At 45.0% G+C, this 8,934-nt stretch overlaps 1 long non-coding RNA gene across 1 annotated transcript; it reads left to right on the top strand.

The window, feature by feature from the left end:
• The first annotated feature begins 2,466 nt into the window (after nucleotides 1–2,466).
• On the top strand, nucleotides 2,467–4,903 carry LOC306938506. Its single transcript, XR_013791735.1, has 3 exons — nucleotides 2,467–2,539; nucleotides 3,001–3,095; nucleotides 4,648–4,903. It is a non-coding gene; the product is annotated as an uncharacterized lncRNA (long non-coding RNA).
• The last annotated feature ends 4,031 nt before the right edge of the window (nucleotides 4,904–8,934 follow it).

The raw sequence follows: 8,934 nt of genomic DNA, 5'->3' as shown, positions 1-8,934 counted from the left end.
TGAAAGTTGCGGTATTGGAATTTGGCTTAAGCCGACGGAGGTCCGGAGGAGAGAAAGAAAGAGAGTCACTGAGCGTTACTGCGATCCTACTGGCTGACGAACCTACGAACTGACGTCACCGCCCTGTGGTGGTTGTAAAAAGCAAACTTATTTATTTACTGTATAGGTAGCCTAATAGGTACTGGTTGGATAGCGCAGAGGATAACAATAACTACTACATACAACATCATGCCTCTCGAAATGTAAGTAAAATGATTGACTTAACTTAGGCTAATAATAATAAATGCAAAGTCTGGTGTTTATCAATTCCCATTTTGATGAATAATATTGAACAAGGTGGACCCTCAATTGTAAACAAGTGTAATGCTTTAGTTTATTGGGTCCACTCACAGTTAAGTTTTTAATTGAAATGTAGGCCTACTGTAATTCTGCAAACTGTTAATAAATACTTCAATCAATCAATTATCTATAAATGTCTAAATAATTTAGCTCCTCCTCACATTTTATACCTACAAACATGCCGAACACACCTAGTGGTGTTGATAGTTTTTGTAGCACATTGCCCTGCACTGTCTCTCTTTTTATACATAAAAAGAGAGACAGTGGATATGACACAGTGTGTGTGTGACTGTGTGTGTGTGTGTGTGTGTGTGTGTCTTAGACTGAGTAAGGTGTGTGTGTGCGCACACACACACACACACCTTACTCAGTCTATTTGTACGTCTCTTTGTACGTCTCTTAATGTTTTGATGAATTGAACATGGACCCTGTTGTAAACAAGTGTAATGCTTAATTGGGTCGTCCACTCACAGTTAACAGCCTTTGTATTGAGTTTGTGCTTGAAATGTACTGTAATTCTGCAAACTGTCAGTGTTAATACAATTTTCAGCACACAGGTTGAAAATTGGTTGCACCATAAAATTGGTTGCACCATATAGGCCACTGTTCACGCAATACTGCCTTACTGCCACCTGAGGGCGCTATCTCACTGGGTCACAGCATTACTTTTTCTCTTGAAAACCCCATAGGGCAGTGTTTTGGTTTTCAACCCTTTTCACATCAATGTATCGTTATTTTTTTATGGCATTTGAGCCACGGATAGCCATTTGATGACACACACACACGCACACACACACACACACACACACACACACACACACACACACACACACACACACACACACACACACACACACACACACACACACACACACACACACACACACACACACACACACACACAGGCAGCAGTGACTTGAGTCACTCAAAAGTGTTTTTGAGTCACTCAAACTTTGTTGATCATGCGTGATGTGATGAAAGCAATTGTATTCGCATTGGCAGGTCAGGAAATAAAATATATAAATATTAAAAATATTTTTGTTAACTTGCCATCTTGTTTATATGAGAACAAATATTTTTGTTTCTAATACATTGTAGCAGCTGTGCAGTGTGTGGAAAAAGTATATATATATATATTATATATATACAAAAAGAGCGTAGTAATGATCTGCAGGACGAAAGGGGATAAAGTCCTCTCCTTTCCCTCCTGTTATCTATCTGATCAGGTGTTATCCATCATCCATTTGCAGTAAAGCCAAATATCTGGGACATGTGATAACTGACCAACTGTCTGATGATGAGGATCTGTATAGGCAGCGCCGTATACTGTATGCTCAGGCGAACATGCTTGGGAGGAAATTCCACTCATGTTCTGAGGTTAAAATAAATCTCTTCAGAGCATACTGCACTCCCCTCTATACCGCCCCCTTGTGGGTTAAATTTAAGAAAGCAAGCGTGTATAAATTGCAGGTTGCCTATAATGATTGCATGCGGTTCTGTCTACCAGGTTTAATGTTTGTTTTAAAAAGGCCATTGACATTGAAGGGAACATTTACGTCATCTTGTCCCTAACAAACATTAAATTCCATTAACAATATTAAGATAATTTAATGTTTGTTTCACATCACCATAACATCACCTAATCAACATGAGTTACGCTTTAATATATAAGCGCCCCTCACTTCACACGGGTGGGATTTTTTGAATAAAAATGATGCAATGAAACAAACCAAAAACAAATGTGAATTCCAAATTAAATGGACGATGCAAGCTTTATGATTCACAAAAGTTCTTGATTGATTGATTGATTGATTGAAATATTTATTAACAGTTTGCAGAATTACAGTACATTTCAAGCACAACTCAATACAAAGGCTGTTAACTGTGAGTGGACGACCCAATTAAGCATTACACTTGTTTACAAGAGGGTCCACCATGTTCAATTCATCAAAACATTAAGAGACGTACAAATAGACACTTCTATATAGACAAAACAGAACAGGAATTCATCATTGATGGTCTTCTCTCCATACATTTTACAGTGAGAAAGCAGTCTTTTCCTTCCATGGCATTGGGTTCGAATTGACAGGCCTGACGATGTCTGGGTTCGAATTGACAGGCCTGACGATGTCTGGTACCACTTATACCATGGCAGTAGCAGGGACAGCCGTAATAATAACAGGGGCACTGGTCTACATATGTAAGTATTTGAACTGTGACCTTTCATTTTTGACTGAAAATAAGGCTTAAAAATCCGAAAGTTTTCCTGAAAAACCCATGTTTCTATGTCAGTGGTGCTCAACCTTTTTCATGTCAAGGACCCCCAGAATTATCTCTATTGGGCCACGGACCCCCATCTCAAAATATGTAGTTCCAAGGAAGGACCCCCCCAGAAGCCAAATGTTAGTTAAAAATGTTTGCTCTGAAATATATATTCAAAGATTTGCGCCACATATTCACGACTTTTCAAAAATAGCAGACCTACAAGCTCGTAGCGCGCCACTCGTAGGTCTGCTATTTTTCAATAGCTAAAGCATAACATAATGCTAACACCAAAAGGGGTTCCCGCCCAAAATGGGTTAATATTTGTGGTGGTTTAATGGTTTTATATTTGCCATAGTAACTAGGATGCAATGGAAATATGTTCTTTGTTTATCTCAGTTTTATACCAAAGACCACCAGATGGGGTGGAGCGAGAGGCTGAAGAAAGGGATGCCGTGGAACAGGAAGGACCAGCACAGGAGTAGAGACCGAAGGTACTTTAATCCTTAATTAATCTTTAATTAATTTAAATTAAGGTAATTTAATTAAAAAATGTCTTCTAAATTCTGACAGTTTTCTGAAATACGGTACCTCATGTTTCTGTATCAGTGGTTCTCAATATTTCATGTCAAGGACCCCAAACATTATATGTATTTGGCCGCCGACCCCCATCTGAAAATATGTTCCAGGGACCCTCCAGAAGCAAAGATTTGAGTTAAAAACGTTCACTCTGAAAGAAAATATATTCAAAGATTTGTGCCACATTTTCACGATTTTTCAAAAATAGCAGACGTCTGCTATTTTTCAATAGCTAAAGTATAAAATAATGCTTAAAACACCAAAAGGGGTTCCCGTTTAGAATGGGTTAAGGACAGACCTAGGCTGTAAAACAAGACATTTCATGCTAAACTTCATGATACATGTGAAATAGATGCACAGATCCGTCAGATCGTGAGTAGATAAAATTGCCCTTGGCAATATAGAGGGTACTGAGTGGCAAAAAACTACATTCTGGCCTTGACATCCCATACATCCAAACAGAAAAGTCCTATCCGTTTGTACTAAACGACGTTAAACTCACTTTGCCACTCGATTTGCCATTAATTTAATGCATGTGCATACCCTGTATTGGGATGACCGATCTATATAGACAACGTAGAGAGTAGAATGACCAAAAATATGTTGGGACGTCAAAATGAAACGTGGCCATCTAACATTGTCCCCATGTGTTGCCCTGTGTATCATCACCTCAATAACCTAATCACCTCAAGAACCTAATCACCTCAAGAACCTAATCACCTCAAGAACCTCATCACCTAAGAACCTCATCACCTCAAGAACCTAATCACCTCAAGAACCTAATCACCTAAGAACCTCATCACCTCAAGAACCTAATCACCTAAGAACCTAATCACCTCAAGGCTCATTCATAGTCTGGATTTTCGGTGGTGAGGTGACCACCGAACTACAACATGACGTCACTGAGCCGCGGTGAAGAGCAAACCACCGCCACCACCCCAGCCCTTCTCTCTGTTTTTACTCACCACCGCTCAACGTTATTTCAGCTCTGGTGGTCAGCTCACCACCGAAGCGCTGGTCACCTCACCAACGAAAATCCAGACTATGAATGAGCCTTTAGTCCAGTTCTCGGTGATGAGGTGACCACCGAATAGATGGCCACCAATCTGGACGATGAATAGGGCTTGGTAACTTGACTTCAATGTACTTTGTTAAATTAACCTTAAATTAACCCCCATTTTGACCTGAGATCAGATTCTAAAAATGTCTTCTACATCCTGAGTTTTCTGAAAAAGCTGTTTCTATGTCAGTCGTTCTTCGATTTTTCAAAAATAGCGCCCCTCGGTGGCGCGCTATGAGCTTGTAGATCTGCTATTTTTCAATAGCTAAAGCATAACATAATGCTATCACCAAAAGGGGTTCCCGCCCAAAATGGGTTAAATTGCCACACTGCTGGAACATGTTGCTGCACACACATTGATAACTATTTTGTTGCCTTCTGTCTTTGTGTTCTCTTTCATCTATTAGGCTCTGAACTTGGAAGTCTGAACCAGCTGCACAACAAAATCAGACCATGAAACTGTCCCTCGAAGACCAATGACCTTGCCTTAAACCCTTTCGTTTGTTAAGAAGAAATTATATCTGTAATATTTTTATTTGGTGCCCTGTGTCCCCAGGACATCAAATAGAATTGTGGACACTTTAAAATTGCTGTTATTTTGGAATATAACAGTTAGAGGAGGCTACGGGTAATATATTTTTGGATGATTAGAATATAGTGTTGTCAGGCGACTACAATGTTTTATGTTTGTTTATGTTTATTCAACTTTCAGCATGATCACAGGTTTTAAAAGACAGGTGTCATTAAAAACACTGAATTATTTTGCCGATCACAAATATAAAACTTCAAATCTAAAATGTTTTATACTTTTATACATCCAAGTTTGTGTACATTGCATAATATATCTTTTTTAAAGTTTGATTTGCCAAAATACAACAGCACTATGAATGTAAATGTACTTGAATTCATACCACAAACACAAACTTTAAATATTTAGTACAATAATGCATTGTACAAAGGACACTGAAAAAAAATCACAAAACAAATGTCACCCACTGTATTACACCTGCAAAACCTTTGATCATGTGATGACAATGATTCTAATGTAATTGCTTAAAGTTATGTTGTCATTGGATCAACTGAATAGAAAGTATATTATGACATGCTCATCTATGTATCTGCACTACCGTAACAAAACACAAGAGGGCAGCAATAGTCTTTACATGAGTGCCTGTGTCGAACCTTTGTGGGTAGAAACAAGGTATTTCCGACTCTGCTGCTAAGGCCGCCCTCAGCTCACTGCATTTATATATGGTGTACTGTATATTGATTTTTGAATAAATGTAATAAGGGGAAATAAAACATGAAAAATGTGCAATGCTTTTTATTAAAAATAACTGCAATCGACAACAAAGTGACTGCCCATTAGGTGAAGAGTCCCAGGGAAGGGGGGGGGGGGACCTTCCTCATACTCCACTTTGAATGACACTGATGAACCCGGTTTCCACTACCATGGCCTCACACCACAGCACCTACTTGTACCAGCGTTTCCACTACCATGGCCTCACACCACAGCGCCTACTTGTACCAGCGTTTCCACTACCATGGCCTCACACCACAGCACCTACTTGTACCATCGTTTCCACTACCATGGCCTCACACCACAGCGCCTACTTGTACCAGCGTTTCCACTACCATGGCCTCACACCACAGCACCTACTTGGACCATCGTTTCCACTACCATGGCCTCACACCACAGCACCTACTTGTACCAGCGTTTCCACTACCATGGCCTCACACCACAGCGCCTACTTGGACCAGCGTTTCCACTACCATGGCCTCACACCACAGCGCCTACTTGTACCAGCGTTTCCACTACCATGGCCTCACACCACAGCGCCTACTTGTACCATCGTTTCCACTACCATGGCCTCACACCACAGCGCCTACTTGTACCAGCGTTTCCACTACCATGGCCTCACACCACAGCACCTACTTGGACCATCGTTTCCACTACCATGGCCTCACACCACAGCGCCTACTTGTACCAGCGTTTCCACTACCATGGCCTCACACCACAGCACCTACTTGTACCAGCGTTTCCACTACCATGGCCTCACACCACAGCGCCTACTTGTACCAGCGTTTCCACTACCATGGCCTCACACCACAGCGCCTACTTGTACCAGCGTTTCCACTACCATGGCCTCACACCACAGCGCCTACTTGGACCAGCGTTTCCACTACCATGGCCTCACACCACAGCACCTACTTGGACCAGCGTTTCCACTACCATGGCCTCACACCACAGCACCTACTTGTACCAGCGTTTCCACTACCATGGCCTCACACCACAGCACCTACTTGGACCAGCGTTTCCACTACCATGGCCTCACACCACAGCGCCTACTTGGACCAGCGTTTCCACTACCATGGCCTCACACCACAGCGCCTACTTGTACCATCGTTTCCACTACCATGGCCTCACACCACAGCGCCTACTTGGACCAGCGTTTCCACTACCATGGCCTCACACCACAGCGCCGCGGCCTACTTGTACCATCGTTTCCACTACCATGGCCTCACACCACAGCGCCTACTTGTACCAGCGTTTCCACTACCATGGCCTCACACCACAGCGCCTACTTGGACCAGCGTTTCCACTACCATGGCCTCACACCACAGCGCCGCGGCCTACTTGTACCATCGTTTCCACTACCATGGCCTCACACCACAGCGCCTACTTGTACCAGCGTTTCCACTACCATGGCCTCACACCACAGTGCCTACTTGTACCAGCGTTTCCACTACCATGGCCTCACACCACAGCACCTACTTGTACCAGCGTTTCCACTACCATGGCCTCACACCACAGCGCCTACTTGTACCAGCGTTTCCACTACCATGGCCTCACACCACAGCGCCTACTTGGACCAGCGTTTCCACTACCATGGCCTCACACCACAGCGCCTACTTGGACCAGCGTTTCCACTACCATGGCCTCACACCACAGCACCTACTTGTACCATCGTTTCCACTACCATGGCCTCACACCACAGCGCCTACTTGGACCAGCGTTTCCACTACCATGGCCTCACACCACAGCGCCTACTTGTACCAGCGTTTCCACTACCATGGCCTCACACCACAGCGCCTACTTGTACCAGCGTTTCCACTACCATGGCCTCACACCACAGCGCCTACTTGGACCAGCGTTTCCACTACCATGGCCTCACACCACAGCGCCTACTTGTACCAGCGTTTCCACTACCATGGCCTCACACCACAGCGCCTACTTGGACCATCGTTTCCACTACCATGGCCTCACACCACAGCGCCTACTTGTACCAGCGTTTCCACTACCATGGCCTCACACCACAGCGCCTACTTGTACCAGCGTTTCCACTACCATGGCCTCACACCACAGCGCCTACTTGGACCATCGTTTCCACTACCATGGCCTCACACCACAGCGCCTACTTGTACCAGCGTTTCCACTACCATGGCCTCACACCACAGCGCCTACTTGGACCAGCGTTTCCACTACCATGGCCTCACACCACAGCGCCTACTTGTACCAGCGTTTCCACTACCATGGCCTCACACCACAGCGCCTACTTGGACCAGCGTTTCCACTACCATGGCCTCACACCACAGCGCCTACTTGTACCAGCGTTTCCACTGCAAGGCATGGGGGCTAAGTGGTGTCAAAGTGGTATTAAATGAGTGCCTAAGGAGTATCCACTACTACAGAGTGGGTCTGAGCTGGGCCAAACACTTCAAAATGCCCGATCACATTTCATTTAGACCAGGATCATAGTTGTGTACTTCCTCACCACACTGGTGATCATCATCTCATCTTTTTTGTTTTACCTATAATTTTTATCCCACGATTTTGCGACCCAGTTTTTTTTCACCCAGTGTCAATTATCTAATGTAATCCTGGGCGCTACACTTCCTCTGCCAACCTGGGGGGGGGGGGAAGCAGCGGGCTGACCTCATGCTTCCTTCTATGCATGAGGAGTCCAAGCTGCTTCTTTTCACCCGACAGGGGGGAGTTTCCCCACCTGGACGTAGCGCGTGGAAGGAACGTTATTCCGACCAGTTCCTTTCCCCTCCATCAGGTGCCCCGGCTGGCCAGGGGCAGGTAGTTTAGAGACCAGGATTACTGCATGTTTTTGTGAGGGTACCTACCCTAGGGGACACGGGGAGAACATGTGAGGGTACCTACCCTAGGGGAGAACATGTGAGGGTACCTACCCTAGGCTAGGGGACACGGGGAGAACATGTGAGGGTACCTACCCTAGGGGAGAACATGTGAGGGTACCTACCCTAGGGGACACGGGGAGAACATGTGAGGGTACCTACCCTAGGGGAGAACATGTGAGGGTACCTACCCTAGGCTAGGGGACACGGGGAGAACATGTGAGGGTACCTACCCTAGGGGACACGGGGAGAACATGTGAGGGTACCTACCCTAGGGGACACGGGGAGAACATGTGAGGGTACCTACCCTAGGGGAGAACATGTGAGGGTACCTACCCTAGGCTAGGGGACACGGGGAGAACATGTGAGGGTACCTACCCTAGGGGAGAACATGTGAGGGTACCTACCCTAGGGGAGAACATGTGAGGGTACCTACCCTAGGGGACACGGGGAGAACATGTGAGGGTACCTACCCTAGGGGACACGGGGAGAACATGTGAGGGTACCTACCCTAGGGGACACGGGGAGAACATGTGAGGGTACCTACC

Source organism: Electrona antarctica (assembly GCF_951216825.1).
Source record: "Electrona antarctica genome assembly, chromosome: 15".
Taxonomy (NCBI): Eukaryota; Metazoa; Chordata; class Actinopteri; order Myctophiformes; family Myctophidae; genus Electrona; species Electrona antarctica.
Note: the sequence above shows the minus strand (reverse complement) of the source record. Positions and strands in the feature narration are given on the sequence as shown.